The sequence below is a fragment of the Nomascus leucogenys genome, chromosome 14 (assembly GCF_006542625.1).
Source record: "Nomascus leucogenys isolate Asia chromosome 14, Asia_NLE_v1, whole genome shotgun sequence".
Taxonomy (NCBI): domain Eukaryota; kingdom Metazoa; phylum Chordata; class Mammalia; order Primates; family Hylobatidae; genus Nomascus; species Nomascus leucogenys.
Window position 1 is genome coordinate 26,803,335 of NC_044394.1, and position 25,986 is coordinate 26,829,320.

Sequence of the window (25,986 nt, forward strand, 5' to 3'; positions counted from 1 at the left end):
GCTGGAGGTGGGGCCTGATGGGAGGTATTTGGGTCATGGGGATGGATCCCTCATGGCTTGGTGCTGTTTTCAAGATAGAGAGTGAGTTCTTGACACATCTGGTCATTTAAAAGTGTGTGGCACCTCCCCTCCCACTCTCTCTTGCTCCTGCTTTTACCATGAAGTGTCTGCTCCTGCTTCATCTTCTACCATGAGTAAAAGCTTCCTGAGGCCTCCTCAGATGCTGAGCAGATGCTGGCACTGTGTTTCCTATAAAGCTTGCAGAACCATAAGCCAGTTAAACCTCTTTTCTTTGTATTTCTTTGTAGGAATGCAAGTACAGCCTAATACACCCATGCAATATTTGTATTTTATCTGGCAACCCCTACTGGCATGTAACCAATAGAATGTGGCAGAAGGGATGCACATGACTCAAGGATGGATTACAAGAAGCCTTGAGCTTCCACTTTGATCTGTTAGAACTCTCACTCTCCTGATGCTTCTCCTAGGACACTCTCTCTAGCAGCCATGGTATGAGAAGCCAAAACCAGTCAAAGATCTCAGCTGAGTCCAGCCTTCGAGTTATGCCAGCCCAGGCACCAGGCATTTGAGTGAGGAAGCCTCCAGAACAGGCTTTCCAAAAGAACTTTTTACAGTCATGGAAATGTTTAATATCTGTACTGTCCAATGTGGTAGACACTAGCCACATGTGACTAGCAAGCCTTAAAATGTGATCAGTGCCACCTAGTAACTAAATTTTAAATTGTATTTAATTTTAATTCACATTTAAATAGCCACATGTGACTAGTGGCTACTGTACTGGACAGTGCAGTTCTCGATGATTTCAGCACCCAGCCTTTGGAGTCACCCCTACCTGTTTGCATCTTCCTAGCTGAGGCCCCAAGCACTACGGTGCAGAGAAAAGACACCCAAGAGTGCCCTGTTCAAATGCTCAACTTGCAGAATCTGGGAGCATAATAAAATGATTGTTTTATGTTGCTAAGCTTGGGGTGGTTTATTCTGTAGCAATAGATAATCAGAACAAGGCGACATGTGCTAAGAAGAGACTAAGTAGAAGAGGGTTCCAAAATTAAAGGCCCCGGGGCCAGGAAGTGAGTTAATGAAGAGAATAGGCCTGGGGACTATGGCCAAGGCCCAGGTTGGTGGAAGATCTGAGATCTGGGCTCTACTTCTTACTATCAGGGAGATCTCAAGCTAGTTGTTTTTTGTTTTTTGTTTTTTGTTTTTTAAATGAGATGGAGTCATGCTCTGTCGCCCAGGCTGGAGTACGGTGGCGTGATCTCGGCTCACTGCAAGCTCTGCCCCCGGGTTCACGCCATTCTCCTGTCTCAGCCTTCCGAGTAGCTGGGACTACAGGTGCCCGCCACCACGCCTGGCTAATTTTTTGTATTTTTAGTAGAGATGGGGTTTCACCGTGTTAACCAGATGGTCTTGATCTCTTGACCTGTGATCTGCCCGCCTTGGCCTCCCAAAGTGCTGGGATTACAGGCATGGGCCACCGCGCCCAGCCTTCAAGCTATTTTTAACTGGGCTCTACTTGTTACTAGTAGGGAGATCTCAAGCTACTTTTAACTTTAACCCTCAATTTCTTTCTTTCTTTTTTTTTTTTTTGAGACAGAGGAGTTTCACTTATGTTGCTCAGACTGGAGTGCAATGGTGCGATCTTGGCTCAATGCAACCTCTGTCTCCTAGGCTCAAGCGATTCTCCTGCCTCAGCCTCCATAGTGGCTGGGACTACAGGAGCACACCACTATGACTGGCTAATTTTGTGTTTTTAGTAGAGATGGGATTTCATCATGTTGGCCAGGCTGGTCTTGACCTCTTGACCTCAGGTGATCCGCCGCCTTGGCCTCCCAAAGTGCTGGGATTACAGACATGAGCCACCACGCCCGGCCTAATCCTCAATTTCTTAACCTACAAAGTGGGACTAAAATACCTACACAGGTTGGCTGAACATGTTGTTGGAAGATCAAGTGAGCCTGTGATAGGAGAACACATTGTTTGTTCATCACATCAGAATCTACCTCTCTTATACCTGCTCAGTCCTCAACTCTGCAATAGCTTTGAAAACCGGCCATCAAAGCTCTCATTTCACTTGCAAGAACTCGAGTCTTAGGAGCCAAATTCTTACTACACACACATTGATCTTGAATTGAGTTGCTCTGGAAAATTGTCAACTGCACCAGAAAAATCAACATTTTTTGGGCACAATTTAGATGAAAACTCACTGTTAAAAGAAATCTCATTGTTTTTCTGTGGATTCTGTGTGCTCGGTTTCTATGACACCTTCAACTCTGTGTACTTGGCTAAAGCTGGTTTCCAATAACAGTCATCCAGGTGGTCTTGGGAGGCAAAGCCCACTTGTCTGGATGGACTTGCTTCAGGGACTGGGCATCTGTGTTTGGGGTCTCAATGCCCTCTTAGATGTTGGGAGCATCAAGGGAATTGTTGCTTGAAAGTGAATTCTGGCTGAGAAGGAGGAGTGAGCTCACGTGTAATATCTAGGGAAAAACATGTGAAATGTGTATAGTCAATACACACTAGACTTTAGGAAGAATGATTTCAAAAAAGGTCAAGAGAAAGATAAATAGCCATAGGCATGATCCCATGTTTGAATGGAAAGAGCGGGGACTTTAGAATGAGGCAGCCTTGGGTTTGAACTCTGGTTCTGCCACTTACAGCTTCAATGATCTCTGAGGCAGTTTTCTTATCTGTACAAGGGGTATCATACCTACCTCATAGGGAATTGTGAAGAGTAAATTAGGACATAACAATACAGATATTTAATCATTTAAAATAAATATAAAAATATTCAATATACAATATAATAAATCAAACAGATATTCAATACATACATAGATGTTTGGTAAATACAGAACTCCCTCCAAAGAGAAGGTGGCTCAGGAAGGCTGGGGGCTCTTGAAAATAAAGTGGGACAACACAACAGCCAATCATCTTGGTGAGGAAGGAAAATGCAAGCAGCAAAAGCTGTCAGAAATCAAACAGGAATGTGGTTCCGCTTTTCCACCTACAAAGAAGCAAAGATGAAAACGAGTAAAAAAGTCCAGTGTTGAAGATGATTTAGGGGCTTGCATTCCCTCTCCCTTCTGAGTGGGAAGGTAAATCCCACATACTTCTGGAGGCCAATTCGACAATTTCTTAATATCTTAAAAATCCAGCAGTCCTCTTTCTTGAAATGTATCTTAAGGGAATAATTAGAAAAGTTAACCAAAAAGAATATTCAAGGGTGCTGTTGATTAATACCAGAAAACTAGAAACAGCCTAAATATCTAACAATGATAAATTGGCTAAATAATTGCTTTAACTATATAAGAGAATAATGTAGCCATAAACGTAGATGATGTAGATCTGTATTTATTGACACAGATTGATATTCAAAAAATGTAATGTGACAATGCAGGCTAGCAAATAATATGAATAATATATATCTAAAAGTACATACTTGTTTAATGTTGACCTGGAAATATACCCGCTATGGTTTGAATGTATCCCCCAAAGTTCATGTGTTAGAAATTTAATCCCTAATGTAGAGGTGTTGAGGGGTGGGATCTTCAAAAGGTGTTTAGGTCATGAAGGTTCTGTCCTCATGAATGGATTTATGCTATTGCCACAGGAGTGGGTTCGTTATTGTTGGAGTGGGTCCCCTATTGAAGGATGAGTTCAATCCCTTTTTGTCTCTTTCTAACTCTCTCACCTTCCACTATGGGATCATGCAGCAAGAAAACTCTCACCAGATGCCAGCCCTTCAATTTTGGATTTCCCAGCCTCCAGAACTGTAAGCCAATAAATTTCTATTCATTATAAATTCCCCAGCCTGTTGTATTCTGTTATAGCAACATAAAATGGATGAAGACAATGTCTATCTTCATATTAATTGCTTAAATTGGTCGGTGGATAGGATGTGCTTTTAACTGATATATAATTCACATACCATAAACTTCACCACTTTAATGTATACAATTCTGTGTTTTTTAGTATATTCACAGAGTTGTGCAATGATCATCACCATCTCATTCCATTTTCATCCTGAAAGAATATTTTCACAACCTGAAAAAGAAGCCCCATATCCATTAGTAGTCACTTCTCTTCCAAGTCCTTGGAAACCACTAACCTACATGCTCTCTCTATAGATTTGCCTATTCTGGACACTTCATGTACATGGAATCATACAATATGTGACCTTTCATGTCTGAATTCTTTTAGCATAATGTCTTCAAGGCACGTCCACATTGTAGCATGTCAGTACTTTATTCTTTTCTATTGCCAAATAATATTACATTGCCATATTTTGTTTAGTCATTCATCAGATGACGGACATTTGAGTTGTGTGTACCTTTTGGCTATCATGAATAATGCTCCTATAAACATTTGAATACAACTTTTGTGTGAACATATATTTCAATTATTTTGGGTTTATATTTAGGAGTGGAATTGCAGGCTCATATAGTAATTCTATGTTTAATTTTTTGACTAATCCTCAAACTGTTCTCCACAGTAGTTGTACCATTTTACATTCCCATCAGCAGCATGTGAGATTTCCAATTTCTCCACATCCTTGTCAACACTTGCCATTTTCTGTTTTTTGTTTTTTTGTTTTTTTTTTTTGAGATGGAGTCTCGCTGTGTTGCCCAGGCTGGAGTGCAATGGCATGATCTCCACTCACTGCAAGCTCCACCTCCCGGGTTCATGCCATTCTCCTGCCTCAGCCTCCTGAGTAGCTGGGACTACAGGTGCCCGCCACCATGCCTGGCTAATTTTTTTGTATTTTTAGTAGAGATGGGTTTCACTGTGTTAGCGAGGGTGGTCTCGATCTCCTGACCTAATGATCTGCCCGCCGTGGCCTCCCAAAGTGCTGGAATTACAGGCGTGAACCACCACGTGGCCCACTTTCTCTATTTTTATAATAGCAACCCTGTTAATGGATGATGTAACGTGACATCTCACTGTCATTTTGATTTGCATTTCCCTCATGACTGACAATGAGCATCTTCTCATCTCCTTACTGGTCATTTATCTTCTTTGGAGAAATGTCACAATCCTTTGCCAGTTGGTAGGATTTTGATTGTTTCCTTTTGTTTTTCTGCATTTCTTATTTGAATGCAACAGCAAGAGTTGCTTGTGTAAGAACAAATAAAAGAACCAGGATAGAGCCCCGTGTGGTGGTACATGCCTATAGTCCCAGCTACTTGGGATGCTGAGTTGGGAGGATTGCTTGAGCCCAGGAGTTCAAGTTCAGCCTCAGCAATATAATGAGACCTTGTTTCATTTAAATGTGTGTGTATATATGTATGTATGTGCGCAAAAGATTTGACCAGACTTCACAAAAGAAAATATATGAATACCTAAGGCCGGGTGAGGTGGCTCATGCCTGTGATCCTAGCACTTTGGGAGGCTGAGGTGGCTGGATCACCTGAGGTCAGGAGTTTGAGACCAGCCTGCCCAGCTTGGTGAAAGTCCGTCTCTACTGAAAATACAAAAAATTAGCCGGGCTTGGTGGTGCATGCCTGTAATTCCAGCTACTCGTGAGGCTGAGGCAAGAGAATCACTTGAGCCTGGGAGGCGGAGGTTGCAGTGAGCCAAGATTGTGCGACTGCACTCTAGCCTGGGTGACAAGAGTGAAACTCCATCTCAAAAAGAAAAAAAAAAGAAAATATATCAATAAACATACTAAAAGGTGCTCAACATCATTATTTATCAGAGGAAAGCACATTAAAACCACAATACAATACCACTACCTAACCGCTAGAATGACTAAAATTAAAAGATTGACAGAACCAACTGTCAATCTTGCTGGTAAGGATGGGGAACAACTGGAACTCTCATACATTGCTGGTAGAAATGTAAAATGTATAACCACTTTGGAAAATAGTTTGGCAGTTTCTCAGAAAGTTAAGTTAAATATATACTTACCGTGGAACCTAGCACTTCTAGGTATTTACCCAAGAGAAATGAAACATATGCCCATGAAAAGACTTATGGATGAATGTTCATGGCATTATTTATAGTGGCCCCAATCTGAAAATGACCCAAATGTCTATTAACAGAGGAATGAATAAACAAACTATGGTATAGTCATACTGTAGTTGCCTGACACGTTCTTCCTGCCCACTGCACAGACAAAACCAATTCATTAAGACCGTAGTATTGTAGTAGAGAAAGGATTTAATTAATGCAAGACCACCTAGTGGAAGGACTGGTGTTATCTCTCAAATCAGTCTCCCAAGGGCTTGGAAGTTAAGGTTTTCAAAGAATAGTTTGGTGGGTGAGGGACTAGGGAATGAGTGCTGCTGATTGGTTGAAGATGCAATCATAGGGGTATAGAAAACAGTCCTTGTGCACTGAGTCTGCCTCTGGGTGGGGGGCCGTGGACCAGTTGAGTCATGAGTCACAAGTCCAGGTGGGTGGGGTCAGTTGGGTTCCAGAATGGAAAAGTCTGAAAAATATCTCAAAAGACCAATCTTAGGTTCTACAATAGTGATGTTATCTGTTGGAGCAAATGGAGAAATCACAAATCTTGTGACTTCTGGCCATGTAACTCCTGAGCAGTAAGGAGTTATAGAGACTATACCTACAGCTGGGCACAATAGCTCATGCCTGTAATCCCAGCACTCTGGGAGGCTGAGGTGGGAGGATTGCTTGAGCACAGGAGTTCAAGACCAACATGGGCAACATGATGGGACGCCATCTCTACAAAAAATACAAAAACTAGCTGGGTGTGGTGGTGCACACCTGTAGTCCCAGCTACTCAGGAGGCTGAGATAGGAGGATCGCTTGAGTCTGGGAGGTTGAGGCTGCAGTGAGTTGTGATGGCACCACTGCACTCCAGCCTGGGTGGCACAGTGACACCTGGTTTCAAAAAAAGAAAGGAAAAGAAGGGAAGAGAAGGGAAGTGGAAGGGAGAGGTGGAGGCAGGGAAGAGGAAGGGGAAGGGGAGGGAAGGGATTACACCTATATTTTAGCAGAGTTCATGTCTCCTCTCATAATCCTAATCTCATGGCCTTTCATTAGTTTTGGGCCCTGAGCAAGGGGGCAGAGGTTAGTTTTAGGGAGGGACTATTATCATCTTTGTTTCCAAATTAAACTGTAAGCTAAATTCCTCCCATGGTTAGCTTGGCCTGTGCACAGGAATGAGCAAAGATGCCAGCCTGCGAGGCTAAAAGCAAGATGGAGTCAGCTGTGTTATATTTCTCTCACTGTCATAGTCTTTGCAAAGGCAGTTTCAATACAAGGGCTACTACGCAATAATAAAAATGAACAAACTGCTGATGCATGCAAGAACATAGATACCTCTCAAAAATATCATGCTAAGCAAAGAAAGCCTTATACAAAAGAGTGCATGCTGTGTGAGTCTATTGACATGAAATTGCCAGAGGCTGGGGGTGGGAGAAGGAATTAACTGCAAGGAGGCAGTCAAGGGAACTCGGGGGGTGATGGAAATGTTCTCCAACTTGATTGTGATGGGGGTTTCGTGATGGAGCGAGCATCTAAAAACTAATAGAACTGCACAGTAAAAAGGTACATTCAATTGTATGCAAATTATATCTGAGAAAGTTAATTTAAAAAGCAGTAGAAGTAGAGGAGGAAGAGGAGTAGGGACAGGAATAGCAAGAAGATGAACGGTAGAAGAGGAGGAGGAGAATCAGGAGAAGAAAATTACCATGTAGAAATGATAATATGCTCCCACTTAATCCATCGCCCACGATATGCCTGTCACTGTTAAGTGCCAAGGAGGGGGTATTCTGTAAAAAGTGAAAGACCTGTCCCCTGTCTCTAGGAGTTTACAATCTATTGGAGAGGTGAAATATTCTGCAGAATCCCAAAGTGTGAGAAATGACAAATCAAATTCATCTGCTCCCCCCACTAGGGTTAGTGGGAAATCAGTCTCTGTCATTGTTTAGGATTTCCTCCCTCCTCCCCCACTCCATCCACCCAGCCCAAGGTGTGCATGTGATGCCCAGGCTTACACTGTCTTAGGGAAGAGGGAAGAGCCCCTGTCTTTGGTCCAGCATTGGCTGCTTCTCCTCATGCAATTTGTCCACAGCCCTTCTGATCTCATCCATGCTCATGACTCCTTCTCTTTCTTTCTTTTTTTTTTTTTTTTTTGAGACGGTGTCTCGCTCTGTCGCCCAGGTTGAAGGGCAGGGGCGCCATCTCGGCTGACTGCAAGCTCCGCCTCCGGGTTCATGCCATTCTCCTGCCTCAGCCTCCTGAGTAGCAGGGACTGCAGGCGCCCGCCATCATGCCCAGCTAATTTTTTTGTATTTTTATTACAGATGGGGTTTCACCATGTTAGCCAGGATGGTCTCGATCTCCTGACCTCGTGATCCGCCCGCCTTGGCCTCCCAAAGTGCTGGGATTACAGGCGTGAGCCACCGCGCCCTGCCGACTCTTCCTCTTTTAAACCAAGCTAGGACACTTCTTTGCAGAGGTTCTCAGGCCTCTGCCTCTGGTGCCACAGTCGCTGACCTTCAGGATGTGTCATTCCTAGGGTGCAGATCCCTGAGTCATGAGGCCTGCAGAGGGCCGATGGCTCACGTACCTCATCCTTCCCTCCACTTTGGCTGCTTCCTTCTCTAACTTCCTTCCAAGCCATCCCACCAGCTCTTTACTCGCTTCCTAAAAATACAGCCTTCACCTCTCTGGGCAGGGGAAACCTATGCCCCAGGACTTGAGGCCTGGCTATCCAATAGGAGGAGAGGGATAGTTCATTTTTTTCATTATACGCCTATAGCCCAGAAAACAAGGGGCAGTTACTTTTTCTTTTTTTTTGTTGTTGTTGGGTCTCACTTTGTCCCCCAGGCAGTGGTGCAATCTCAGCTCACTGCACCCTCAACTTCTGGGGCTCAAGCGGTCCTCCTACCTCAGTCCCCCAAGCAGCTGGGACTACAGGACATACTACCATGCCCAGCTTTGCCATGTTGACCAGGCTGGTCTTGAACTCCTGAGCTCAAGCAATCTGCCCGCCTCGGCCTCCCAAAAGTGCTGGGATTACAGGTGTGAGCCACCGTGCCCAGCCTGGGGCAGTTAGTTTCTTAGCCTGGTTGTTCTATTAGACTGCTGCAGGGGCCTGGTTCTAAAAAGATAGAGGGTGTTGGATGTCTATTGTGGGTGAGATGGCTCAGAGGGTGATTAGTGCCTGTCAGTTGAGTGTGGTGACCTCGTGAGGGGTGGGGCTAGTGGCAGGCAGCCAGGAGCTCCTGAAACAGAGGACGCCTCAGTGTCCTGGCACTGTGCCCAGTCTGTCTGGGGCCAGTCTCTCGCCAGCTGAAATGTATGTGGTTACAGGAGAAAGGGCACCACACTGGGTGACAGAGCAGCTAGTTCCAGGAGGTGTGAGCCCAAAGAAATCCTGGCTTTGGGGAATTTGAGGGAGGTAGCAGTTTCAGAGAATCTGAAAGTCAGCCCATAATCCAATACCAAGGAGAGAAGGCACCAAGCTCCACCCAGCCTCTGGCCACTGGCTGACTCTGAATGGGAAATGGGCCTACTATTTGCTGTGCGTAACCTGCCCATCCCCCAGGATTTCTAAGAAGTGCTTGGCCTGTATTTCTTGGTTCTCCTGAGAGCCAGATGTTTAATAATTTGAGTACATTTGAACTTGAAAATGCAAAAACATCCTTCTAGCTGCATCCTCCTTTTCCTTCCAGGGCCAGAATGATGTAGTGGGAGAACTTGATTCTGAAATCAAATGGAAAGTGCTTTTGTTTCTGGAGGTTAGGAAAAAAAAAAAATTGTCAAAGAGCCAGGGCCTCGTCTCTAAAAAGAAAACGTGAAATGGGCCATGAGTCCTGCTTAATAATTCAGAGATCAAACAGAGCCAACAAGAAGCTGGAGTGAATGATCAGATATACTCACACCCTTCTCTTTTTATCAGCTTGCAAATTTTCTCATTGGCAGCTGGTTAGAGAGAAGTAGTCCATCACAAATAAGCTAAACCATTCATTCATTCACTTTTTCAACAAAATCTTCATGATCGCCTCTTATAGCAGACATCGCTAATGCTGGGGATGCAATCCAGAACCAGCATGTGTCCCTCTGCTTCAGGGACCTCAGGATCTATATCATGGTTCTTAAACTTTCATGTCCATCAGACTCCCCTGGATGGCTTGTTAAAACACAGGTTCCTGGGCCCTACCTGGGGAGTTTCCAATTCATTAGGTCTGGGATGGCCTGAGCATTTGTATTCCTGAACAATTCCCAAGTGATGCTGATATTGCTGGTCCTGGGACCACCCTTTGAGAACCACTGGGCAAAGCAGCCATGTCAGCCAACCATTTTCACCTCTCAGCATTACATGGCTCACTGTAGGAAATTTGAAGCCCTGGATAGGTTGCTAGAGGCCTGAGCTTACCAGCCCAAGAGCTGTGGCCATCCCAGGCCCACACAGCAAAGGGAATAAATATCTTAAGGCACACTTATGTCTAGGAAGACTGCCCAGAGGCCCTGGAACCCTCCCGAGAGAGGAGGAGGTACAGCTTTGAGAGATCTTCTGTTGACTTCTCAATGGAAATGGAGGCCTCATAGCACCACCGTTTCACCACCAGCCCAGTGAGAGCCTATAGCTCTGGGAGCCTGAGTCTGGGCTGTGGTGCAAGGTGTGATGCAAGGCTTCCACACTTTCATCCTTCCTCCACCTACAGCCCCTGCTGATCCCTTCCTGTCACATTCTTGACAACCCAAATAGCTCATTTCCCTTCCACGCTCATAGCTGGAGTAGGCAGGTGAGATCCCAAATGGGCCTCTGAGGCCTTTTCCACCTGAGTGGACACAGAGACATCATATATATCCACATGTAATATAGCAAATGGCAGATCATCTTGTGGGTCAAAATCTGCAAAAATCATGGGTTTTTCTTCTAACAGCTTTATTGACATATAATTTACAGTTCACCCATCTAAAGTACACAATTCAGTGTTTTTTAGTACAGTCACAAAGGTTGCCTGTTCATCTTCATAATCAATTTTAGAACATTTTCATCGCATCAAAAAGAAACCCTGTACCCTTTAGGTTACCCATCCCTCAACCATCCCCCAGCTATAGGCAACAACTCATCTACTTTTTGTCTCTATCGATTTGCCTATTTTGGACATTTCATACACATGGAATCATGCTATATGTGGCCTTTTGTGACTGGCTTCAAAATTACTTTTAACAGGGACATGGGATGACCTACATGTGAGTCCAAAAGATCATTGGCAGAAAGACAAGGTAGAGACAAATGGTTTAGGTTTACTTAATCTTGGAGTTCCTGTTGTCCCAGGGTGCTAATTCCCTCAGGAGGCTGTGGTGGGGAGTATGAAGGACCAGCGCAGGCCTGGTCCCCAGATGCTCAGGGTGGAGGAGCCTTGCTAGTGAAGAGAAGAGGCCTAGTATAATATTGTAAAATATATATTTGGGCCGGGTGTGGTGGCTCATGCCTGTAATCCCAGGACTTTGGGAGGCGGAGGCAGGTGGATCACTTGAGGCCAGGAGTTTGAGACCAGCCTGGCCAACATGGTGAACCCCCCCCATCTCTACTAAAAGTACAAAAATTAGCCAGGCATGGTGGTGGGTGCCTGTAGTCCCAGCTACTTGGGAGGCTGAGGCAGGAGAATCACTTGAACCTGGGAGGTGGAGGTTGCAGTGAGCTGAGATTGTGCCACTGCACTCCAGCCTGGGTGACAGAGCAAGACTCCATCTAAAAAAAATTATATATATATATTTTTGCAGAATATATAATATATATTTTATATATATAATATATATTTTATATATATAATATATATGATATATATATTTTATATATATTATATATATTTTATATATATAATATATACATTAAATATATATTATATATCATACATATGATATATAATATATAATATATATATAATTTATATTATGTATGATATATTATATATTATATAATATATCATATATATTATATATTATATTATATATATATATATATTCTGCTCTCCAGAAAGACCAAGACTCAGGGCATGAGAACCGTTTTCCACGCCCCTATGATTGCATCCCCAACCAATCAGCAGCACCCATTCTCTGGTTCTCTGGCCACCAAACTATCCTTGACAAACCCTAACCTCCGAGCCCTCAGGGAGACTGATTAGAGTGATAACACCAGTTGTTTCATGTGTCGGGCCTTGCATTAATTAAGCTATTTCTTTACTGCGGTACCACGGTCTCAGTGAATTGGTTTTGTCTGTGCAGTGAGTGGGAGGAACCTGTCAGGTGATTAAAATAATGGGGCTTGTGATTGACATTGGAAGTTGGGGGGCAGTCTTGTGAGGATGAACCCTCAACCTGTGGGATCTGACACTATCTCCAGGTAAATCGTGATTGAACAGCTGGCGTCTGCTGTGGAATTGCTTGCTTGCCTGCTTATTGGTGGAGAGAAATCCCCACACATCTGGTCACCCAGGTTTTCTGTGCTGGTGGTTGTGGTGTGAGAGCAGAGGAAAAACAGTGTGTTTTTCATTCATCCCTAGTGAAAAGAAGACTAGCTCTGGAGAACTCTTAGATCAAAGCAATCTCGTTATGTATCAGTGGCATGCCCTGGCTTTCGAAAAGTTGAGGTTATGTAAGAGGTATTTTCCCTGCCTCTTATCCAGGAGGTTCTGTCTGAGTGCCAAAGTCAGCAAAGCAGTCCTCTAGGCTCTTCCCACTGAAGAGGTAGAGAAACTTTCAGTCACTTTGAAACTGAAAGTTGCCTAATCTGGGGTCCTTTAAGGACTGCCGTCTCCTCTATATTCCCACATTTCTCCTGGCTGTTGTCCAGGGCTCTCCAGATTTCTCTGAAGGCCCTGAGCTGCCTGCCACCTGCCAGAGTCCCTGCTACCTGGCGATTACATTTGCCAAGGCAGAAGGCTTCTTGCCTCCTCAGTGTGAGCCCCACCACAGCAGCAGCCCCACTTCAGCTCCCCGTGAGAAGTTCCAGCTCCCCGTGAGAAGTTCCACCAGCAGGGACCCTCTCTTGTTTTGTTCAAACTCTGCTTGTCCCCAGCTGATGTACTGGGGGGAGCCTAGAACCCAGGGAGGGCAGGTTGCTGAACTGACCCTCTGCCCTAGCCAGTGTCTGAGGTGGATGCTCTTTCAATGGTCACTTTTTCTGGCTCAAGCCCATGATAGGAATGCCAGGAACCCACCAAGGGGGAATGAGGTCTCCCAGGATCCTTCTTTGCCCTGTCCAGACATTCAGGCCACAGAGCTGTCACCCCGGTTCCTACCCATACCATCATGTCAGTGGTCTGGGGCTTTCTTGACAATTGTGAACAGAGTTAGGGGTCTGGAGAAAGGGGAGCAGCTGTATTCCTGCCCTCTGCCATCCTGGTCCCCCACTTACCAGTGAGTCCAGGTCTGGGAGTAGAGGCACCTGGGGCACAGGATTGGGAATGAAGCATGAGAAGGGCATGGAGGAGGGAGGGCAATGAGAGCTTCCCTTCCTTGAACTGTGCCTGGTGAGGTGTGAATCCAGTGGCCCAGGGCAGGGATTGGGCGGCTGCCAGAGAACAGTAACCAGAGGAGCTGCAGGATACCCGCCCACCCTGTGGGCATGGGAAGCAGGCTGGGGCAGGCTGAAGGTCAGGCAGGATGCCCCCACTGGTGGGTGGCTGAGGAGGGTCTTCTTGTTGGCAGCACTGTTGGCCTAGCACTGTGGGGAGGCAGCCAGGGAAACAGAAACCACAGTTCACAGCCCTGACGCAGGCCCTGGGCCCACTGGCTGGAGAAGCCTGAATTATTAACCTCGGGAGAGGCCAGCTGGCATGAAGGCCAAGGGGACTGAATTGACTCCTCCCAGCTCCGTTCAGTCACCTAGGAGGTGAAGAATTCAGCAAGCCCTGGTTCTGGTTGCCCCAATGTGACCAGCTCTGTAAACAGGGAGCCTGGCTGGTCTGGCACAGGCTGCAGCCAGGGCTGTTTGGCCCCCGCCTCCTACAAGCTCCTCCTGGATTTCTCAGGGCCGTGGCCTTTTGTTTACAGGCTCCCGCCTCACCTTCCTCTCCCAGCCCCGAGCCTCTCTGCTGAGCACATTTTTAGCATTCCCTCAGAGCAGCTTTGCTTTTCCCCTTCCCACAAAAGAAGACCCTGCAGCTGCAGACACGCTGTGGTTTCCAGAGCCTCGGCTGTCATGGGGACAGTCACCAGGGTCCACCTGCACTCAGATGCTGTCCTGGGGGAACTGGCTGGCAAAACCCCTTCCACCCAGCTGGAGGGGTCCGGAGGAGGCCAAATCCACTCCCACATCTGCTCTGGGCTAGCTTTGGAGTTCCCCTCTGAGCAGACAGGGCTAATGTGTCCCATTTCCAATGACTGAAAAAGAAAGGTCGAGGGGCTGGGCGCAGTGGCTCATGCCTGTAATCCCAGCACTTTGGGAGGCTGAGGCGGGTGGATCACCTGAGGTCAGGAGTTCAAGACCTGCCTGGCCAACATGGCAAAATCCCATCTCTACTAAAAATACAAACATTAGCCCGGTGTGGTGGTGTGCGCCTGTAATCCCAGTTACTCAGGAGGCTGAGGCAGGAGAATCTCTTGAACCTGGGAGGGGGAGGTTGCAGTGAGCTGACATCATACCACTACACTCCAGCCGGGCGACAGAGCAATACTCTATCTCAAAAAAAAAAGAAAAAGAAAGGCCGAGGGACCCACCTGAAGTCATGGCAGTTGGAATAGTGCCCATGAAACCTAGAGGGAGAGGCCAGGTCCCAGGCTGTGCCACCTGCCATGGATCTGGAACCCTGGGGCAAGAATGAATCTGGTGGGTCTGAGGATGATCTGGGTCGTCTGTGGATCCAGACAGCCCTGTCTGGTTTTCTTTCCTGCTGTCTTTTCTATGAACGCCTATATTTTGCAAAACCACTGATGTCCCGCTAGGACGCAGGCCAGCTAGCTTCCTTAGGACCACAGGACATCCCTGGGCCTCTCCCTTCTTTGATAGCTCAGCTCACTATTTCCTCCCTGGGGACAGCTGTGGGCCTCACATTCCCGTTTCCTTTCCCCTGGGAAATAGGAATGGGAAAATTGTCCAAGACTTGAAAATGGAGCAGAGATTCCTGCAGGTCCTTTGAGTCATGTCAGCTTTGGGCGTTGTCTGGCAGGCCTGTCCGAGGAATTACCTGACTTTCTAGGGGTGTAGACCTTTGTCTAACGTGCTATTTACTACTCATTAGGTTATTTTACAACTTTATGACAAAGGCATAGGAAACTGACAGGGTGCAGGCTTGTTTTATAGTGACACAAATAAAAGTATTTTAGTCAAAAGGCCAGGGAGGACACTCATTCTATTTTATGGAATGAAGTATTGCCCCATAAAAAATTGTAAAAACAAAGGAAAAGGGGGAAAAAAAGGCTAAGTCCGGGCGCAGTGGCTCACGCCTGCAATCCCAACACTTTGGGAGGCCGAGGTGGGCAGATCACCTGAGGTCAGGAGTTTGAGATCAGCCTGGCCAACATGGCAAAACTCCCACATCTCTACTAAAAATACAAAAATTAGCCAGGCATGGTGGTGGATATCTGTAATCCCAGCTACTCAGGAGGCTGAGGTGGGAGAATCGCTTGAACCTGGGAGGCAGTGGTTGCAGTGAGCAGAGATCATGCCATTTCACTCCAGCCTGGGCAACAGAGCAAGACTCCATCTTAAAAAAAAAAAAAAGAAGAGAAAGAAAGGCTAAGGTTTTATATAAAGTGATTTAACAATATTACTTTAATATTCTTTTCTTCAGTGATTGTAACTATTTTGATGTCTCTTACATTTTTTTTTAAAACAGCTCTATCATCCTGCTGTTTCTCTCACTGATTAGTTAAACACTTTTTAGATACATGTTCATTCTATATTTGTGTGAAAGCCATGTTTTAAAATTTAATTTTGAAAAATTAACATCTGGCAAAATTGAGGGTTTTCTTCATTTACAGTTCTACGAATTCTAACCCATATATAGTTGCATACCTGCTACCACAATTAGGATGCAAAACAGGTCCATCATCCCCCTAAAAAACTCCCTTGGGCCATCCCTTACAACCATGTTTTTGACTTTTTGAAAATGACTCTTTCAAAGGATGCAGAGGGTTGTCAGTGACTCGGGAGTTATGGGTGTGCCCGTCTTACCAATCCCCACAGCCTTGCCTGTGGAGACGCCCTATCTGTCCCCCTCTGTCAAGCCCAGGGAAAGGCGTGGGGTCTGAGGATTTGGCTCTGTCACACCACTCACTGCCTGCCCTCCCTCCCAGCGCTTCCAAGATCTGGTTGAATTAAACATGAGAATGAAGAAAGGAAAACGCCTTCACCCATGGTGTGCTCTGGGGACATCTCCAGGTGTGGGTGGTGGGGTCAGCCACGGGACAGGTAAATAACCAAAGGGAACATGGGTACCCAAGTCAGATGTCCTCTTAGCTCCTTCCCTCAGGAGAACCTGCCTTTTCCTCACCAGGGAGATGGCGACGCCCAAGCTTCTCTGCAAGGGTGGGAGGGACATCGAGGTGCCGGATAGCCAAGGGAGTAGAGGAGGAAGGGGCTCTTGGAGGAAACTTGTTGGGAATTAAGATGTGCTGCTCTCATCGCCTGGGTGTTACTTCAGTTGGAGAAAAAAGAGGTTTCACCATTTGTCTTTGTGCAGTGTTATCCTCAGCAAAGAGGACTGGGAACGTGGTACATGGAGGAGGGAGCCAGGGATGTGAGTGGCCAGCCACGCCCAGGGAGGGGGAGCGAGGCACAGGGATATCTCCAGACAAAACCCCTAAATCACATGGAATCAGATACACATATTCTCTCTCTCTCTCTCTCTCTCACTGAGCTATTTTTCACTCAGCGTTCAGAGCCTGTGGTATGTGTGATACGAAGTAGGGCTTCAGGTCTTCATAGGTCTAAAGTCCATAATGCTGTCTCTAGTGCCCACCCTTTAAAATATATTTTATAGCCTTTTATTTGTCTTTACCAACAAATGGAAAAGCAATGAAGGCAGACTTTTTTGGGATTTGCTGCATCTAACCGGTGCCCTTGCCCTCTCCAGAGGCCTCCCTTTCCCTGCTGCAAGAGGCATGTGCAGGGCCTGGTAAGAAAAGGAGCCTTAGACACTGGCTCCAGGGGTCCCTAGCCAGCCTCATGGGCTTTGTGACAATCCTAACACTTAATGGTGTGTTCTACTGTGACTTCCAAGTTCTCTTTTCGTAAGAATGTGTCTTATCTAGGGTGACCTTGTAACTTTTAGCCTCCAAACCATGACATTCTTAAGAGTGAGGCCGGGCGCGGTGGCTCATGCTTGTAATCCCAGCACTTTGGGAGGCCGAGGCGGGCGGATCACGAGGTCAGGAGATCGAGACCACGGTGAAACCCCGTCTCTACTAAAAATACAAAAAAATTAGCCGGGCGTGGTGGCGGGCGCCTGTAGTCCCAGCTACTCGGAGAGGCTGAGGCAGGAGAATGGCGTGAACCCGGGAGGTGGAGCTTGCAGTGAGCCGAGATCGCGCCACTGCTCTCCAGCCTGGGCGACAGAGCGAGACTCCGTTTCAAAAAAAAAAGAGTGAAAAGAGGTGGGAATAATAATTACTCTGGGACAAAGTGTGTAAACTGGGACTGTGGCAGGCAAGCAGCGAAGTATAATCACTCTTATCTTTCAGAGTAAATTGGGAACTTTTTCCATGAAGGGACCCAGTCTGTCCATCTGTGATAAGATATACCTGGGCTTTGTCCCCAAGAGATGAGTGTCTTTTGTGTGCCAATGAGATGTCCGGTGGCCGGGGGTCCCTAGATAGCTTCAGGATGGGGGCTGCTCTCCAGAAAGACCAAGGCAGGAGTAGAGGGTTGGAAATTTCAGCCCTATCCTGGACCTCCTGGGAGGAGAGAGGGGCTGGAGATAGAGTCAATCACCAATGGCTAATGATTTAATCAATCATGTCTAGATAATGGGATCTCCATTAAAAACTGAACAGTGAGGTTCAGAGAGCTTCTGAGTTGCTGAATATGTTGAGGTCCTGGGAGGGTGGCATTCTAGAGGGAGCATGGAAGCTCCACACTGCCCCCTAGTACCTTGTCCTTTACATCTCTTCCATTTGCCTGTTTCTTTTTTTTTTTTTTTTTGAGACGGAGTCTCACTGTGTCACCCAGGCTGGAGTGCAGTGGTGCAATCTCGGATCACTGCAAGCTCCGCCTCCCGGGTTCACACCATTCTCCTGCCTCAGCCTCCCGAGTAGCTGGGACTACAGGCGCCTGCCACCACGCCCGGCTAATTTTTTGTATTTTTAGTAGAGACGGGGTTTCACTGTGTTAGCCAGGATGGTCTCGATCTCCTGACCTCGTGATCCACCCACCTTAGCCTCCCAAAGTGCTGGGATTACAGGCGTGAGCCACCGCGCCCGGCCATTTGCCTGTTTCTAACTTGTATCTATTCCAATAAACTGGTAATAGTAAGTAAAGTACTTTCCTGAGTTCTGTGAGTCCTTCTAGCAAATTATCCAACCTGAGGAGGAGGTTGTGGAAACTCTTGATTTATAGGTGATTGATCAGAAGTACTGGGGACAACCTGCAACTTTCGACTGGCATCCAAAGTGGGGGCAGTCTCATGGGACTGAATCCTAAACCTGTGATGTCTGCCCTTACTCCAGATCCAATCCAACATATTAATTAATCCTACATATTAATCAGGATGGAATGGAATTGTAGGATGCAATTCCTATGGAGAGTTGGAGATCTCCTTGGAGTCCTCTTCCGCATCTAAGAGCTTTGTTAGGAGATGCTTAGTTAACACTGACTGATGGCTGCTTCTTTAAGGGGCTCTCTTCCTAAGAAATTTAACCCAGTTCAAGTTTAGAGGGAGAAACTTCTTGGTTTAGTTCAAACACCTTATTATATGTTGGGCTGGCTTTGGTTGTTAAATATCAACTGTTGTGAATGAACACTAAGAGACAACAGTTGACTTGTGATGGAAGGAGACTCTTTCAGAGAAGCCAGCCAAGTTCAGGCAGCTGCAGGCAGTGTTTGTCTAATAAGTCACAATTGTGTGGCAGAGACTCCTGTGACCCCAGTTGTGCTGGAGGCAAGAGCTAAGCATTGGCATGCCCAAATGGGATTTCAGGTATCCACTTTGTGTGAAAACCCACTAGGACTCTTTGAAAAAATGAAGATAATTTTAAGGACTGACTACAGGATTCTAGGAGAGCAGGTTTACATGTCTAGGGGAAAAAAAATAAAGACAAAGGTGACTTTGACCCCTGAAGAATATGCTTGGATGTGCAAAAAAATCACTCCGTGGTAGAATCACTGCGGGGAGTCTCTTGCACGTATCCCTGGGTGGTTGATGGTGGTCGATGGTTGCTGACTTCTGACCCAGCCCTGGTGGAGGAATCCAGGAGGCCCTAAGAAAATGAAAAGAGCAGGAGTGGTCCTTTTGGAGCCTTATAAACAAGCCATGAAAACTGATCAGGAGAGACATCTCTTCCACTTCAAACAGTTGGAAACTGGGCAGGCTGTGCTCTACCACATCCCAAGAAGCCCATACACATAATGGACACCAAAGAGAAATCTTTCCAGCAAATGGCAGCCAAGTGTTGCATCCTAAAGTCAGAATATCATGATGGTTTTCTGTTAGAGGAAGTCCAACGTCTTAAGGAAGGGCACTCTTTGGTCTAATTGGCACACGGGCAATGGGGTAGTGTCAGCCCCAACATGGGGTAGTGGCATCCATGGTCAGAGTACACAGTGATGTCCTCACTGGGGAGTGACAGTGACTCTACTGTATTGCTAGTGGCCAACACTAGCAGTGATGTATGGAGTTGGCAACATCACTGCTGGTCTTGATGATGGCCAGGCTGGTGCTCATGCAAAACCTGCTGCCGATCCCACTGAAGCACAGTGGAGAATAGCCCAGAGAGAGGTCCAGGAAGGCTTTATCAGTGGAGGCAGTGTTGATGAGATACTTGGGCCCTGCCAGGAAGAGGAAGAGGGGACCATGGGGTAGGGGCCCAGGGTAAAAAAATTTCTATTCACACTGCAGTTGTAACTCAGTCCCTTAGGATGCCGTGACCAGGAAACTCACATTACATTGTGTATACACATACATTACACCGTAACTTCCACTTCCTGGGTTCAAGTGATTCTCTTGCCTCAGCCTCCTGAGTAGCTGGGGTTACAGGTGTACGTCACGAAACCCAGCTAATTTTTTTGTGTTATTTTTTAGTAGAGATGGGGTTTTGCCTTGTTGGCCAGGCTGGTCTCCTGACCTCAAGTGATCCCCCTGCCTCTGCCTCCCAAAGTGCTGGGATTACAGGCGTGAGCTACTGCGCCCAGCCCTGTATGATTTTTGATGTGCGGCTCATATTCAAAATTACTGCTTGGTTTCTTCGGCGCAGAACCTCCCTTCTCTGCCAGGGCCTCTACTGGGTCTCAGTGGTAGACACGCTGGAGGATGTCTGCCTCACTCTTTGAAGTGAATTATTGTGGGTATCACCTTGACCCTAAATAAGGTCAGACAATCCCAATATGCTCTAAACATTTGTTCAAATCTTATTCAACTATTTTCATGTAGTATAATAAAATTTTATTAATACCTCTTGGTTTAATTCATGATCATTTTACATGTGGTGACACTGACTGAGCCCAAGCTCTACCAACTCTGCCTTCACTTTTTTTTTCCAATTTTTAATTTTGAGGGTACATAGTAGGTATACATCCTTCATCATTGTGAAATTAAAATGTGTCTTTAGGCTGAGCACAGGGGCTCACACTTGTAATCCCAGCACTTTGAGAGGGTGAGGCGAGAGGATTGCTTGAGCCCAGGAGTTTGAGGCCAGCTTGGGCAATATAGAGAGACCTTGTCCCTACAAAAAAATAAAAGTTAAAAATTAAAAAACAGCTATTTTACCAAGGACCTGTGAACATGGGCCGCGTTCGCACCAACACCGTGAAGAAGGCGGCCTGGGTCATCACAGAAAAGTACTACACGCGCCTGGGCAACGACTTCCACACGAACAAGCGCGTGTGCGAGGAGATCGCCATTATCCCCAGCAAAAAGCTCCGCAACAAGATAGCAGGCTGTGTCGCGCATCTGATGAAGCCGATTCAGAGAGGCCCAGGAAGAGGTATCTCCATCAAGCTGCAGGAGGAGGAGAGAGAAAGGAGAGAAAATTATGTTCCTGAGGTCTCAGCCTTGGATCAGGAGATAATTGAAGTAGATCCTGACACTAAGGAAATGCTGAAGCTTTTGGACTTCGGCAGTCTGTCCAACCTTCAGGTCACTCAGCCTACAGTTGGGATGAATTTCAAAACCCCTCGGGGACCTGTTTGAATTTTTTCTGCAGTGCTGTATTATTTTCAATAAATCTGGGACAACAACAACAAAAAAATTAAAAAACAAATATGTCTCTTAGTGATTTTTTCTTTTCTTAATTACATATTCGCTGTAACAAAAAAGTTTGAAGATACAGGTAGGCAAAAAGAAGAAAATAAAAAACACCCCTAGTCCTATTCTCAGAGTTAGCTATTACTTACCGTTTGATGTATTTCCTTCCAGTCTTTTTCTGTGTATGTGCATGTGAATGTTTGTGTATAAAAAACTCACACACCTATAAAACATAAATAAGACGTCCAGCTACCTCAATAACTGCATTATTTGTTTCTACTACATATACTTTGTCATGTATTTGCCTATTTTTATTTCATAACCATCTGTTCTTATTTGTGATGGCTATTCTTTTATTTAGTTCCCTGAAGTTTCATGTATACATTTTAAAACCCCCTTTGAGATTGTCTATTATCTCTAGTTCCTTAAGTATAAATTTTCTGGTTTGGGGGGGATCTGAAAACTGCCTTTAGTGTTGTTGATCTTCCTTATAGAGTGTGTAATTCTTGCCTATGAGCTTGTCTTTCACGGGAGCCATCTTTCTTGAGACTTCTCCACTGTGTGGTCTGGGTTTTAGAAGAAGGATTCCGGTGAGGAGGTTTCAGTGTTGTCCTATGGAATAGAGCACTGACTTCAAACCAAGTCTATGGCTAGTGGACCAGGACTATTGACTGTTTCCACTGATAGCTGGGCTTGTGTTCAGCCACAACCTTGGGCAGCCCTGTTCCTGAAGGGGCGGCACAGTCCTGCCTCCTGGACTCATGGATTCCTGCTGCATGTGGGGCTCATGATGCATTGAAATCGCAACCACAGCTCATCCAGTCTGAGTCCCCTGTGGGCCTTCTGGCTTTAGCTCTCATTTACAGGCATGCTTTTTTTTCTTATACTTTGCTTTATTGCGCTTTGCAGATATTGCATTTTTTACAAATTGAAGGTTTGTGGCAACCCTGCGTGGAGCATGTCTATCAGTGCCATTTTTCCAACAGCACGTGCTCACTTCATTAGCATTTTTTAGCAATATTATCTTTTAATTAAGGTATGTACATTGTTTAGACATATGCTATTGCACACTTAATAAACCACAGTATAGGGTAAACATACTTTTATATGCACTGGGAAACCAAAAAATTTGTGTGACTTTCTTTATCATGATATTTACTTCGTGGTGGTCTGGAACTAAACTGGCAGTATGTCTGAGGGATGCCTGTATGACTTCGTTCCTACCCTGTCCCTGGAGATTTCCCTTTCTTGCTTGGAGCTTGGACATATCAATCTAAAATATATTTTTATATTTTATTAAGTTTTTCTATGCACTTGCAATAGGAGATGACAGCAGTAGGGGGAGTTCACCCTGTGCTCAACATGTTGACCTGAAATTCAATAATACTTATCCTTGTGTTGATTTGTGTTTGTCCTCCATACATCCAACATCTTCTTAACTACGTTAATTGCTTTGTCATTTTCTTCCACGTTCACTAGAATTATCTCAAGATTTTCCTGAGCTGGGAAAATTTCAAGCTTCCTTGATGTTTCTAACTTATCTAATAGCTCTATAAAGCTCTTGTTTGCATCCTGAATTTTTTTCCTTAGCTCTGAATTTCCTTTGCATTTCACTTGGTAGACTTATCAAGTCATCTTTGGGTTCTTGTTTTACTAAATTTCAAAAGCATATTAAATGTTTTAAAATTAATTATATGCCAAGTTAATACAAATTATTAATTGTTAAATTAATATAATTAACTATTAAATTAATATGATTAATTAAGTATTAAATATTCTTATTGGTTCTACAATGTGAAGCATTCTCAGGAGTTTTCTTCTGTACTTGGGGGAGTGATTTCTTCCAATCTAGATATCTGGATATGTTTATCTTTTTCATGTTGTGTTTCTTGCTTTTTTTGTTTGTTTTTGAGATAGAGTCTCACTCTGTCACCCAGGCTAGAGTCCGGGGGCACAATTATGGTTCATTGCAGCCTCCACCTCCTGTGCTCAATTGATCCTCCTGCCTTATCCTCCAGAGTAGCTGGGGCTACAGGCGTGCGCCACTACACCCTGGTCATTTTTTCTATTTTTCGTAGAGGCAGGGTCTCACTATGTTGCCCTGCCTGGTCTCGAACTACTGGGCTCAAGTGATCCTCCTGCCTTACCCTCCCAAAGTGCTGGGATTACAGGCATGAGCCACCGCACTCAGCCTGTTTCTTGCCTATTTTCCTTCTTTTCTTTCTCCTACTCTGCCTTCTCCTTCTTGGTGTTCTTCTTTTTAAAATTTAGTGTGTTGGCTTAGCCTTCATGCTATCTCTTTTAATTTTGCACAGGTAAGTCTGGTCAGACCATCTAATGCTCGGAGAGTGTGAGGACGAATTCTTTTTGACACCTTTTCTAGCTACCTGTCATTTCCTCAATACTAGAGTTTGGGGGCTGGGTGGTACTTCCTTCCTGCTTCCTGAGCTCTGAGGGTCACACGGACAGGCGAAGGACAGAGCTGGGCCTGGCTCCCTCCTGACGTGGGCTAGCATCCCACACCTGGGTCCGCTCCACTTGGCAGGCACATGTGCCCTCCTGGGACCCTTGGACAGCACAGAGTTCTGAACAGCAGCAAGTCCAGCTAGCCACTCCTCCAGCCGCTGCTGGCTTCTGTGATGCTGCTCAGGGGCTCCTCCCCTCTGGAGTTTCTCCTGGACTCCCCAGGCTGCCAACTGAGCATCTTGGCCCTCTTTGTGCCGAACTGAGAGGTGCTGGTGACCCTTCTTGGGATCCTGTTCTCTTACCTTCCCTCATTTGGCTTCAGCTGTGTGTGTGGGAGAGAGACGGCTAACATTCCATTCTGAGACCCTCTATTTCTTCCCTCTTGACACCTTTTCAGTCTTATGTCATAAGGTTATACTATTTTCCATGTGTGGTTACCTCTGGTTAGCTTTTGACTTTTTTGTTTTTGTTTCGTTTTGAGATGGAGTTTCACTCTTGTCACCCGGGCTGGAATGCAATGGCACAATCTTGGCTCTCTGCAACCTCTGCCTCCCGGGTTCAAGCAATTCTCCTGCCTCAGCCTCCCAAGGAGCTGGGACTACAGGCACCCGTCACCACGCCCAGCTAATTTTTGTATTTTTAGTAGAGCCTATTGTCCAGGCTGGCCTCAAACTCCTGTCCTCAGGTGATCTGCCCGCCTCAGCCTCCCAAAGTGCTGGGATTACAGGGATGAGCCACTGCACCCTGCCAGCTTTTGACTTTTTTCAAAAAAATTATTCTTTGGTCACCTTATGATGTGCCAGGTAGAAGGAGGTGTGCTTCTGGCCTTACCTGTGCCACTCTTACCCAAAATCCAGGCACATGTGCTGTCGAGGCTCCGGCAAGACCCCAGGAACTCCTGGGTCTTTGCTACCACCAGAGGGTTGCACCTGCTTCTCAGACAGAAGACCCCCTCTCATGGTTTCTCTTTCTCAGGCCTCCAAAACCCCTGGTTACTTCATCTTTGAAATGAGTGTTTCATATGCAATTAACCTATGTTGAAACTTTACCAACTTTAAAGTGAAATTATACTTCCTTCCTACATCTAACTCTACCTAACCATAGAGTTCCCCTCCCGAGTATTTCTGAAAGTTTCCCAGGGACAGCTTTGCACAGCTCCAGAAAGTATCTCACTCTACCCTCTTCTTCTTGCTGCCATGATTCTGCCTCTGTAGCTTATGGGACTGGTGACTTAGTGACTCTGCCAGGCCTTGGGAAGGAGACATTGCCCTCCCCAACCCCCTGCAGCTCATCTGACCACAGGTTCCACTGAGTGGGGTCATACAGAAAGCAGCCTTAGAAATTTCCATCTGCCTCCAGAGGAGAAGTGTCTTGTACCCAAAGGCCTCCATTTGGCAGGGGCCACTTTAGCCCCCACCAACAGCAATATACAGGCCTCCTTTCTCCACAGAGAGAGGAAGAAATCCCTCCCTTTCCAGCCCACAACACTCTTTCTTGCCTGCCTTGGGATGACAGACCATGAGGACACCCCTTTCTGTTAGGGGCAATCTCCCTCCTCCCTCCACACCTGAAGGTGTGGTCTGACCCTTTCCCCTCTGAGAAAATAAACCACCACCTTCGTGTCCAGTCTGAGTGTTTTGTTGTCAGAGCCTCGGGCCCGTCTAGGCAGCACTGTTCCCTCCCAGGGTATCATCGCAGCCTTTCCTCCAGCCTGAGGTGAGGAGAGGGTCAGGTCTTCCGACCTCTGGTAACCCCACCTCCCAGGAACAAATGTTGGACAACAAAGCACTCATGTCACCCAGGAGCCAAAGGGCAACCTCAACCAAGATTTTTAAAAATGGACACCTTAGAACATGTGTCTAATTTGTTTGGGGGCAGTTCTACCCATAAACACAATTAATGTTTCCTAACAGGACCCATAGTGACTTTGCTCAGAATCACCCCACCTGGGCTTCCTCCAGAACAGCGGAGGCTCTTGCCTCACAACAGGCGGCCTGCGAGTGCTGCCCAACATGGTTAAAATGTGAGCACACCGGCGGCTGACTCACAGGAAAGAGTTCCCAAGGCTGTGCCTGAGATAAGGCTGGCTTCTGGAGGCCTCTTTGCAGAGGAACCAATCCCACCCCAACTCCCTGATTGGATAATAAGACTCAGAAGCTCCACTTCTCCCCTT

The 25,986-nt window shown here is 45.9% G+C and overlaps 1 pseudogene; it reads left to right on the forward strand.

The window, feature by feature from the left end:
• The first annotated feature begins 20,885 nt into the window (after positions 1-20,885).
• On the forward strand, positions 20,886-21,351 carry LOC100607671 (annotated as a pseudogene).
• The last annotated feature ends 4,635 nt before the right edge of the window (positions 21,352-25,986 follow it).